Source organism: Barbus barbus (assembly GCF_936440315.1).
Source record: "Barbus barbus genome assembly, chromosome: 14".
Classification (NCBI taxonomy): Eukaryota; Metazoa; Chordata; class Actinopteri; order Cypriniformes; family Cyprinidae; genus Barbus; species Barbus barbus.
This window is the reverse complement of record NC_136742.1, coordinates 29482419-29494170: the sequence shown is the minus strand read 5'-3', so window position 1 is coordinate 29494170 and position 11752 is coordinate 29482419. Positions and strand designations below refer to the sequence as shown.

At 36.4% G+C, this 11752-nt stretch overlaps 1 protein-coding gene across 3 annotated transcripts in view; it reads left to right on the top strand.

Annotated features, from left to right (window-relative positions):
* Positions 1–4234: 4234 nt before the first annotated feature.
* LOC306879894 (filamin-A-interacting protein 1-like) overlaps positions 4235–11752 on the top strand; it is a 33034-nt gene continuing 25516 nt past the window's right edge. For 2 of the 3 annotated variants that reach the window (XM_079433129.1, XM_079433127.1), the window contains exon 1: positions 4235–4676. The gene's annotated coding sequence lies outside the window, so the exon portion shown is untranslated. The remainder of the gene's footprint in view (positions 4677–11752) is intronic. The other variant, XM_079433128.1, reaches the window with a different exon arrangement.

Genomic DNA, 11752 nt, shown 5'->3' with positions numbered 1-11752 from the left:
GACGTCACGACGCACGCACGGGGACGCACGGGAATTGTAGTTTATACAAAATGAATGCGATTGTCATATTGATAGATAGATAGACGTGTTTCTTTTGTTATATTTCAATCAGAGTACAGAAAAGAAGCAGCGAGGCAACGGGAGATGTTGTGAAAGACGAAGGTTTCCTTAAAGTAACTTTATAATATGTAAAAGTGTGTTTAAAGTTGATTTATTTACATAAACAGTTGCTTGAGGTGATGGCATTTGAGGAGGATTTAAAGATGGACATGATATCTTCAGGTTCTTCAGTGTTACAAGGGACATTAGGGACATTTCCCTACCATTTCCCTAGAAATCATTAAATGTATGTGAAACCACTGTTGTTGTCATTTCGGCCAGATCTTAAACCATTGATATTACCAAAGAAGTTAAAGTAAATACGCTAGAAATCCTTGAAACTGAGCTTTTCGAAACGAATCATCACTGTTTCGAAGCGCTCCAATTGGATCGCATATCGCAAATCATTTGATTCAGATCGGGACTTCGGAGCGGGTTTGAAAAACATTTCTTAAATGTTTTTCGTAAATACTTGCATTTCGTGGTTCACGAATCATCATTCAGATCTGGACTTCTGAGCGGGAATCACAAATCATTTGTTTTAGATCAAGATTTCAGAGGCAGAGCCCGTATCGCGACTCATTTGATTCGTATCGGGACTTTGGAGCGGGTTTGTGAATCTTTTGATTCAGGTCGGAACTTCGGAGCGGGTTTGGGAATCATTTATCAGACTGGGACTTCGGAGAAAGCGTATCGCTAATAATTTGAATTAGATTGGGACTTTGGATCACTTATTGTGAATCATTTGATTCCAATCGGAACTTTGGAACAGGTTCACTATCTTTTGATTCATATCTGTATTTCGTGGAAGGTTTGCGAATCATTTCGGGAATTGAAATATTTGTGATACGTGCTTCGAAGTCCCGATCTGAAATGATGGTTCGCCGATCATTATTTAAATTGGGACTTCGGAACGAGTATTGAAAGTCATTTGTTTTAGATCGGGATTTTAGAGCCCATATCAAGAATCATTTGATTCAGATCGGAACTTCGGAGCATGGATCGCGAATCATTGGAACTTCGTAGCGGGTTCGTGAATCTTTTGATTCAGATTGGAACTTCAGAGTTGTTGTTTGTGTGTGTGTGTGTGTGTGTGTGTGTGTGTGTGTGTGTGTGTGCGTGTGTGTGTAAAACCATGGTTAATTGTAATAAATTTACACCTTAAGAAGGCACATAGGATGAATATAGAGATACAGTTTTGATAGGATTAAAATAATTTTGAATAGTTTCCATATACTGGACTAGATCTGAATAAAGAAAAGAGAGGTTTAGAGGCAGATTTTTGTTATGTATGTGAAATTATTGTTTGTCAGAGCAGCCGGTAGAATGCGCTGTTTTACTCTGTTAACTCTAAATGGATAGTCAACCAAATGACAATGAAATCTCTGTCCAAATGGGCTCTGTATCTCATGAATAACTGTTCTGTTTCACTGCTGTACATTAATCTACATATTATAACTCTGTAAAATGAAATAATATGCAGGAATGCTTCAGTGCTGCCCACAGACAGGGCTGAAGATGATACGTTGTATTATTGTTTATGATGTCTTGTGTTGTAGATTGACAGAAGAATAGCATTCATGTGACCAAGATTGACAGATTTACATCTGTGGGTGATGATGATGTGCACGGTTGTAATATATTGAATTTTTTCTGGACATTTCTTGACCGTTCATTCAGGTAACACACTCTTCTATATATCACAGTTCACTCAGATTTCTGTACCTTTACTTAGAGAAAAGTACTGTGATGGTAATGTGGTACAGATGTAATACCATTTTTTTTTTTTATGAATGATTACTCATGTACCATTTGGTATTTACATTGCACTTAAAATATCATTTGTTATTTGCATGGTTCTATGAAGAATAGCATAGTACTATCATGTTACCATAAGCAAGACAACAAGTGTTGTTGCCAAACAGCTTTATAGAAACAGGGCTGTAAACACAAGCCTGTTCAAATGACTGTGTGACATTTCTGACACTTCTGTGTCATGACATGCTGTCATGCTTGTGGCACTTTTGCAAGACTTAAAAAGGCAATAACTGTCTTAATTCTGCAGGCTTTCGGTATCAAAGATGTTTGATTACTTTTATTTTGTTCACATGCTTCAGCTTAGGGAGTGAATCTCACAAAAAACATGTACTGGTCACAGTTTACCCCCAAATCAGAAGAAAAAACGAAATGAAAAATTTAATGGAATGATACCGATTTTAATATCAGGACTTCCTAAATTCTTCTTATCATAAATCATAAAAATCTCATTCTGATTCCTGTAATCATCAGGATATTTTATTGGACATTTTGGAATTTCCAATGTTGATCCTAATACAAAAATACTAATAAATATAAATATTTATATTATAAATAAAAAAAAAATGATAAGATATAAGATCATATTAGTTTTTTTTTTTATTTGAATTGGCATAAATTAATTAAAAGCAGTGCATGAATTAAGCTATATGCATGAGCAGTTTACCATGAATATGCATTAAGATTATGAAGTGTATTTTTACTATTTTCAGTTTTCAGGGTGTATGAATATTTTACAAATATTTTATTTTTGCATTGTAGTAATAAGAATGAGGCGAATTTTGTTTTATGCACGTATGTATGCAAAATGTATTTTTAAATATATATATATACACACACAGTGCCCTCCACTAATATTGGCACCCTTGGTAAATTGGAGCAAAGTCGGCTGTCAAAATAAATCTGCATTGTTTATCCTTTTTATCTTTCATTCAAAAAATTCACAAAATTCCAACCTATCAGTGAAGTTAAACAATTGAAAGTGGGGGGAAATCTCATTGTGAAAAAAATGCTTTCTCTAGTTCATGTTGGCCACAATTATTGGTACCCAATTATTGCAACGTCTTTTTCCCTAGATAACAGCTCTGAGTTTTCTCCTGTAATGCCTGAAGAGTTTGGAGAACACCTGACAAGAGATCAGAGACCATTGTCTTCATACAGAATCTCTCCAGATCCTTCAGATTCACAACTCCATGTTAGTACTACTTCTCTTCAGTTCACCTCTCTCATTTTCTACAGGGTTCAGGTCAGAGGACAGGGACAGCCACGGTAAAAGATTCATTTTGTGCTCAGTGACCCATTTTTGTGTTTATTTTGATATTTGTTTTGGATTGTTCTCCTGGTGGAAGATCCAAACATGGCCCATTATAAGATTTCTAACAGAGGCAGTCAGGTTTTGATTTTTTATCTGTTGGTGTTTGATAGAATCCATGATGCCATGTGTCTAAACAAGATGTTCAGGACCTCTGGCAGAAAAACAGACCCACAACATTAAACATCCAGCGGTATATTTAACCGTGGACATGGGGTACTTTTTTTATCCCTGTTTGTACTAAACTCATCTGGTGGGTTTGCTGCTAAAAAGCTCTTTTTTCAGTTTCATCTGACCATAGAAGCCAGTCCCATTTGAAATTTCAGTCGTGTCTGACAACTGAATATGCTGGAGTTTGTTTTTGGATGAGTGAGGAGAATTTTTCTTGAAAACCTCCCGAACAACATGTGGTGATGTAGGTGATATATATATTTTTTTAGGTTTCTGACCCCAAGACTCAACTAATCTCTACAATTCTCCAGCTGTGGCCACTCAAACTCTCCTTCTCAGCGTGCATTAAGACGATATAGGCACATGTCCTCTTCCAGGCAGATTTGTAACATCTTTAGTTGATTGTAACCTCTTAATTATTGCCCAGATGGTGGAAATGGGGATTTTCAATGCTTTGACTCTTTTCAGGCAGTAAGGTTGTTTTTATTCAGCAAGGATGCATTACATTGAAAAGTGACAGTAAAGACATTTATAATGTTACAAAAGATGGGGTGAAATCAATGTGACCTGGATATATCTTGACAGATTCACTCTGATATGCTCTCAAATATTAGTTTTTGTCCTTACACTGTTTCCCTTCAGCCACCAGTGTTTGATCTACCTGACACAGAAAGTTCATTTCTATCCCAGCAACTGCTTGGGTAGTTATGACAGTCTTTTCCTCATTTGGCAGAATACCGTGGTCCAGCTGTCAGCAGGGTTCACAGACGTCTGTTTCATCCCCCTCAGCTGCTAAACGCTACGAGAGACTGAGCGCATGAGTTAAAATTAGCTCTTAGTCAACACAGAGCTTCACGGGTCAGGACATAAAGGAGTGAGGGGTCTCTCCAGACGCTCTAAACTGTCTCTGCGTACCGTCTCTCACTCATCCAGGACACTGAATAGGCAAAAGAAGTGAGTCGGATTCATATCAACCAGATCTGGCCATCTCTGCCTCCCTTCTTATTGGTCATTCTTTCTCTCTCTCTTTTCTCAGTCAGTCTGCTCGCTCAGACTTGGATAGAGGACAATACAGATCTCACAGACTGCTAGTGCTCGGACAGTCTCTGTAGGAACAGAAGACAACCTAAAGACCGGACCACAAGAAGGAGCGTCTTTGTGATGGTTTATTCCAGGAACAGATGGACATTAAAGTGGACGTTTCTTTTGACACGATTTTGAAGTCTCCGCTGACTTTGACACAAAGTCACCTGTGAACGGATACCTGTAGCTCAAAAAGGTATGTTGTGTACTTCTAAAAAAAGTTTTTATCATCAATATTTGAATAGTTATTATGCTTTTAATGGAAGAATTGAGTGGTGGTTTTTGTAAACCTGTTGCTATATTGTATATATACATAGTTATTTATGTGTGTGTGTATTTAATATATATATATACACACATAACTGTATACATGTATAAATCGATTAATAGATGTACACACAAAAATACATAAGTGTGTGTGTGTAATGAAATATGTAATCTATATAAACATGTAAATTGCAAATAATAAACTAAAAATTAAAAAAAGAAAATATATATTACAAGCAAAAAAGGCCTCTAAAACTAGCTTGCTCTATTCTTTTTTTATCTGTTTTCTTATTTATTATATAATAAAAATATAAAAACTTGCTACGTGTACTGCATTAAGCTAATTGAGACTTGTCATAGCACTTGCACATCATTGCTCTTTTGTTGTTTTGATTGCTTCCATTGTCCTCATTTGTAAGTTGCTTTGGATAAAAGCATCTGCTAAATGACTAAATGAATGTGTGTGTATATATATATAAATTTACAGTTACTGTATGATACTTTATTTCTGTATGTTTTTGTGTTTCTTTGTACATTTTCACTTTTTTTCTTTTTTGTTCATTATTTTATGATTTGTTTTTTACTGTTTTAATTTAGCTGAGAAGCTTATAACAGGTTTTTTTGTGCCAACTTACTCCATATAGTGTGACGACATCCCGTTTGCCTTGTTGATTTATGATTTTTAATTTTTTATGATTTTTGAAGTTAAAAAATCCTTAAGATTTACATTGAAGGTGGAATTTTTTAACTTGGTCTAGTAAAAACCACCTGGCAAATAGATTAAACAATTAAAAAAACACTTTACCAACCATATTGCAACAGCCACTCGCGAGTTTTGCAGGAAGTATCTAGTTTTATTTGTGTTTATGTGCATGGTGACCATGCAACTGAGAAATTTGCTTGTCTCTGACTTCATTGTGAGTAAGGGCAGCTTTCAGGAAGCGCTTCGTCAGATTGCACTTAGCGATTCCTACTGAAGGAGTTCTTCTGACACGGGCCCATGGGAGCCGGCTGGCAGCGCTACAGCACTTTGAAGTCGTCAGTGACAGAGATGATGTCTTAAATCAGCCTGTGTGACTTAATATTCTCTCTGGACTTTAGGGTCTGTCTAAACATTTCAGGTTTGTGGAGGAAGTCCACATGTGGGTGAGCAGAAAGAGAAGAGTTGCCTGTGTTTAGACTCACAATGCATTTTGCAAATAATGAGCTGTCATAATGTGGAGGCACCATGCAATACCATGGTTTGTGTTTATGGACACTTGGAAATGGTGTGGCAGCGGTTTGTAAAAACAAACGTGCCTGATTTCTTTCATGCCCGCAGGAATGAGCGGCCCAGTGTTGAATCATGGGCCGCAGTTAGCGTCTGAACTAATGACCTGACGCGCAGAGATAAGACACGGTGCATGACATCAGCGCTCCAATTCTGCACCGCCATGTGAGAAACAACAACAAGCTTATGCTCGTACCGTCAGGCCGTGCCGTCGTCATGACAACAAAACAGAGGCCATTTGTTTGTGGTTTGTTTAGTTAATTAAAATGTTTAGTTTATTTTTAACAAAGCATGTAGGTTCGAAATGTCAACTAGCATCGCTGTTGATTGAGTTTACTAAAACATGCGCTTACGAAAAAGTACATGCTAAAGTATTTGTTAAAGTACTTGGAGAACTCTGTAAATACATCAAATATGAATCATTCAGTACTATAGTATATCAAAGTACCATGGTAATAACATGTAACATGGTAGTACCATAGTTTTTTTTTAAGTCTCATGAAAGTATGTGTAAAGGACCATGGCATGACCAATGCACATGGTAATATCTTGTTATATGAATAAGGTTATCATTGAGTACCATAGTATATATCAGAGTAAAATGGCATCACAATGTGTTTGGGCTTGTACTGTACCATGCTATTCTTTGCAGTTTCTTTGAGTACAATGTACTGTAAATATCAAAATATGATACACTACTATTCAAAAGTTGAAGATTTCTTAACTTTTAAAGAAAATTCGTACTTTTATTTGCATTAAATGTATCAAAAGTGACCGTAAAGACAATTCTAATATTACAAAAGGTTTGTTTCAAATAAATGCTGTTCTTTTCATCAAAAAACTTTGCTTTCATAGAAAAAAAAACGTATCATGGTTTCCAAACAATTATGATGCCGCACAACTGTTTTCAACATTGATAATAATCAGAAATGTTTCTTGAGCATTTGAATTTTTGATTGAATAAATTTAGTCTTGGTGAGCAAGAGACTTCTTTTAAAATTTAAAAAAATATATTTTTTAAATCCTTAAAACGTTTGAACGCTAGTGTAATCCTTTGGTTATCATCACTTTACCATGGTACTTCCACAAGGGTAGTTAGTTGATATAGTGATATAGTAGTCATATTTTATACCCATAGGAATCGGCGTCTTAATGGCATGTAAGAATAAGTCTGCCAGCGGTCCATTATAAAATAGGGAAGTGTGTTTGTTTTTAAAGGAGTTGTTGGATATGAGCTGTGACATTGGGCATGTATAAAATGTTCAACTCTTCACCTGTTAGTACTCAAGGCTGTATAGCGTCAGTCTTCACTCCTTCAGGAAGGGTGTGTGTCTCTAAAAATGACACAGTCGTGGGACACAGAATTAACATTATATCATTACAGCCAAAGCAGGCTCTGCGGTGAGATCATCTCTCTGCTGCAGCCCACACCTATTGTCAGAAAAAAATATGGCGGCGAGCCAAAAGCATTACTGCAGACGCTGAGAGATCTGGGGTCGCTCGTGGCTTTGTGCTTTTTTTGAACTCTTCCAAAGCAGAAATCATGGATATCTTTTTTTCTGATGGATTTGTTGTGACATAGTACTAATTACTAATTTGATGTTTAGTTTATTCTTTAATCCAAAGTGATTTGAGTACATTCAAAGGAACAGTTCACCCGAAAAAATAAAAATCAGCTGAAAATGTGCTCACCCTCAGGCCATGCAAGATGTAGAAGAGTTTGTTTCTTCATGGGAACAGATTTGGAGAAATGTAGCATTACATCAGCTGCTCAGCAATGGATGCTCTGCAGTGAATGGGTGCCGTCAGAATGAGAGTCCAAACAGCTGATAAAAACATCACAATAATCCACACCACTCTTGTGTCTTGTGAAGTGAATATCTGCATGTTTGGAAGAAGCAGATCCATCAATGAGATGTTTTTCAATTCAAACGAAAGGATTATGGATTGGTATTTTGGACAGAAGTTTGTGTTGTTTCTATCAGCTGTTTGGACTCTCATTCTGACGGCACCCATTCACTGCAGAAGATTCACTGATGAGCTAGTAGTGGAATGCTGAATTTCTCCTAATCTGTTGCTATGAAAAAACAAACTCATCTACATCTTGGATGACCTGAGGGGGGTAAAGTATCATTATAAATATTGTTAGTGTGATACGAGAGTTTCATCACTTTAACTTATTTCCTCCATCCTCAGTTTTAATGTACAGGAAATGACATCACCTTCCTCGCATCAGAAAGGCATCTGTTTATCTGGTCATTCGTCCACTGTGACCGGCGATCGGAGCAGAACCATACGGCCATATGAAAACATGCTTATCAGTAACGTTTGCTCATCAATCACAGCCGTGCAGGACAAAGGAGATCGCTGTGATATAAACGACTCCCAAAGCGTGTATGAAGCTAACACTGAAGTCATTACACATCGAGTGTTTCTCATTCTGGGTCAGCAGATGTCTTTCTGAAGGAGGTGATTTTGAAGGAGCCGTTTGTGCAATGGAAAGAATGTTCCGGATAGCAGAGCTATTCCTGAGAAAGGCATGTCATAGTGCATCACCGCCGCAGTCTTTGCTGACCGTGGGTCATTCTCAGTGCCGTCTGTTTCTGACAATTTCAGGATTTTTAGTTTTTATTATTATGATGTTGACTTGACTTGTGCTATTGCACAAATTTGGCTTAGTGTTTATTTCCAAATCCCTATCCTGAGACCAAAATTTCTTACTCTAATCGCCTTGTGGTGAATTCAAGATATTTTCACTGAACTCAGCACAGTTTGCTAACTGTCTAAAGGTTTTTTTTTTTTTTTTTTTTGTAGTGGACTGCAAAATATACAAATAATTCATTTTTTTCAAAGTTGATGATTCTCTGTCTACCTGTTCTATTGTTTCATCCATCCATCCCTCCATCCATCTTTTGTTCTACCATTCTGTCATTCCATCTACATTCATCCATCATCCATTCACCCATTTAGCATTCTATCATTTTATTCATTTATTTTTCTATCCATCCAGTCATCATTTTGTTTCTTCCATCCATCCATCCATCGCTTCTATTGTTTATCTATCATTCTGTTGTTTCATCTACATTCATCGTCCTAGCCATCCATCCATCCGTTGTATCTGTTTTTCTGTCTATCATTCTTTCGTTCCATCCATCCATCCATGTATTTTTCTATCTGTCATTCCATTGTTCCATCCATCCATCCATCCATCCATCCATCCATCCATCCATCCATCCATCCATCCATCCATCCATCTATTGTTCTTTCCTTCTATCCATCAGTCCATCCATTCAGTTGTTCATCGGTCCATCCATCCATCGTTTTATCGTTCCTTCCATTCATTCATCCATCTATTGTTCTATCTATCGTTCCATTTCCATCCATCCATTTGTTTGCCCAATCATTCGTCCTGTAATTCTATTTATGACTTTCTACTATTTTTTTTTTTGTTGCAATCACAATTGTTTCTGAGGAACTACATTGTTTGGCAGGAGAATGTTTTTATGAATATCATTACATTTTATTTGCTTTGTTTTATTTTGTGAAACCTTGCAACGTATATGGAATAAGTCCACGTCGTGCCTTACAATGCCCCTTAGCTGTTATAACTTCACTGTAGACCATGGTGTCTTATTGCTTTATTACAGCCTGCATCTTCCACAGAAGCTGCTACATTCTGTTACATTTATACATAATTGTGTAAAGACAGAAGTCTTGTTCATTCTATCGGTGTTTATTTTTCTATAATGACTGACTTTATTTGACTTCTTACACAGTATTCAGGACAGTGGGCTAGAGAGACACAGAGATGAGAAAAGAGGCAAATTTCAGTACAGTAGTATACTGCGTGACCATCATAAAGTACAGTATGAGAGTCCTCATGAACTCTCACATAAAGCGAAACTCCACATTTTCATCATGTGCCATTTTAAACTAGGCTGTAGTTTATTATTCCTATTTTTATATGCACTCTTAAACCTATCTCTGTCCTCTGTCTCTCTCTCACACACTCTCTCCTTCCCATGTAGGGTGACATCAGGTCACATTTATTAGATTAAGGCTGTGGTCCTCATCATGCCATCGCCCACATGCTTGTTGAATGACTGAATGAATTTGAGCACTTCCTTACAATAGTCAGATGTGTTTGTGTTTTTGTTTTCTTTTCCCTCCATATCACTGGACCACATAAACATAGTTTAAAATGCATTTGTCACATGCATTATCTGCAACTTGCATTGGATCCAAGGTGCGCATTTACATTTTTTATCAGATTTCAATAGCCATTTGAATAACTTGAATTAATGGATCATTCAATCAGATCAGGAATGTTTGTTAAGATAGTGAATATAGTTCAGTTATATTTGATGTTGACTGACTTTAAGTGCATTCTTTCACACTTGTGAATATGGGTATACTTGCACTTGTGATATGGGTATTTTTAGCGGCTCACTCTACAGCTCAGTACAGGAGGAAATGGCATATGGTCAGAGCTTGTGCCGTCACAGGAAGTGTTTTGTCTGATGCATGAATGTTGTAGGGGCATGCATGAGTTGTATAGGGAAGAGTGCACGGTTAACATACAGAGGAGGAGAATACTTTGATATTGGCGAAACTGCATTCTGTTACACTCATTTCAGCATCAACTTTGTCTAAAATGTGTTGAGAGCAATAAAAATGGACAGAAATTTGACTGCGTGTAAAAATCTTACTCTCTTAGTTTTTTTTTTTTTTTTTTTAAGTTCAATTTTCCAATTAGAATATCCAAAAATCTTTAACATAATTACATTTAATTCAGTATAAAGAGTTATTTTCAGTATTTTGTCTTACTGAACTTGTTTTAAGTGTAAAAAACAAAATCTGGCATATTTAAGATGCATTCCTTAAAATTAAGTCTTAATGTACATGTATCTTGTTTTAAGAACTTTTAGAAGTGGAAAGCTAGTCAAGACGATTCATTAAAATGAATGTAGCATTACAGAGCTATAAAATGAATGCCTTGGGAGTAATACCAATACATAGATTTGACAGTTACTTTTAACAAGCATTTTAATTTAACTTTCCAGTTAAAATATCTAAAAATCCTAATTGCATTGCACAATATTAAGACTTCAGAGAGTGTATTTGGTCTTACTGCACTTGGCAGATTCTTCTACTTGTTTAATGTATACAAATCTGGCATATTCAAGATGCATTATTTGTATCTTGTTTTAAGGATTTGTAGACATTTCAACTGAAAAACAAGTCTAAACAACTCATTAAAATGTAATTGCGGCATAAAATGAAATGCATTAATGTGGACAGCAATGTCTCATAGTGATCTGAGCTGCTACTGATCTTTAGAGGAGGCACATCTCCAGTTTTCTCTCCCTTAGAAGAAACATTTGAGAAAAAGGCCACTTCAGTAAGTCTTTTGCATTCAGTTGTTGCTCTCATTGAGAAAGAAATTAAATATTTAAGACATTTAATTTAATGTGTTAATAACTTTCCAGGGATTATTTTTTAGATATTTTTCTTAAAATAAAGCAAGGTCAATCTATTTTTCTCTCTCAGAGAGGACCGGTACAGATAGTTGTGTTTGTCTGATGTGTTAACTAATGACCGTATGATGAGCTTAATTTTGGCAATCATATGATCAACACAAGCGCAGCGCGTCAGTTTGTGCCAGACGTTTCGTCAATGTGAGAGTTTCTCTGCCCTTATTTAGTCACAGTCCTCCAGCCTTCACACGGCTGAGA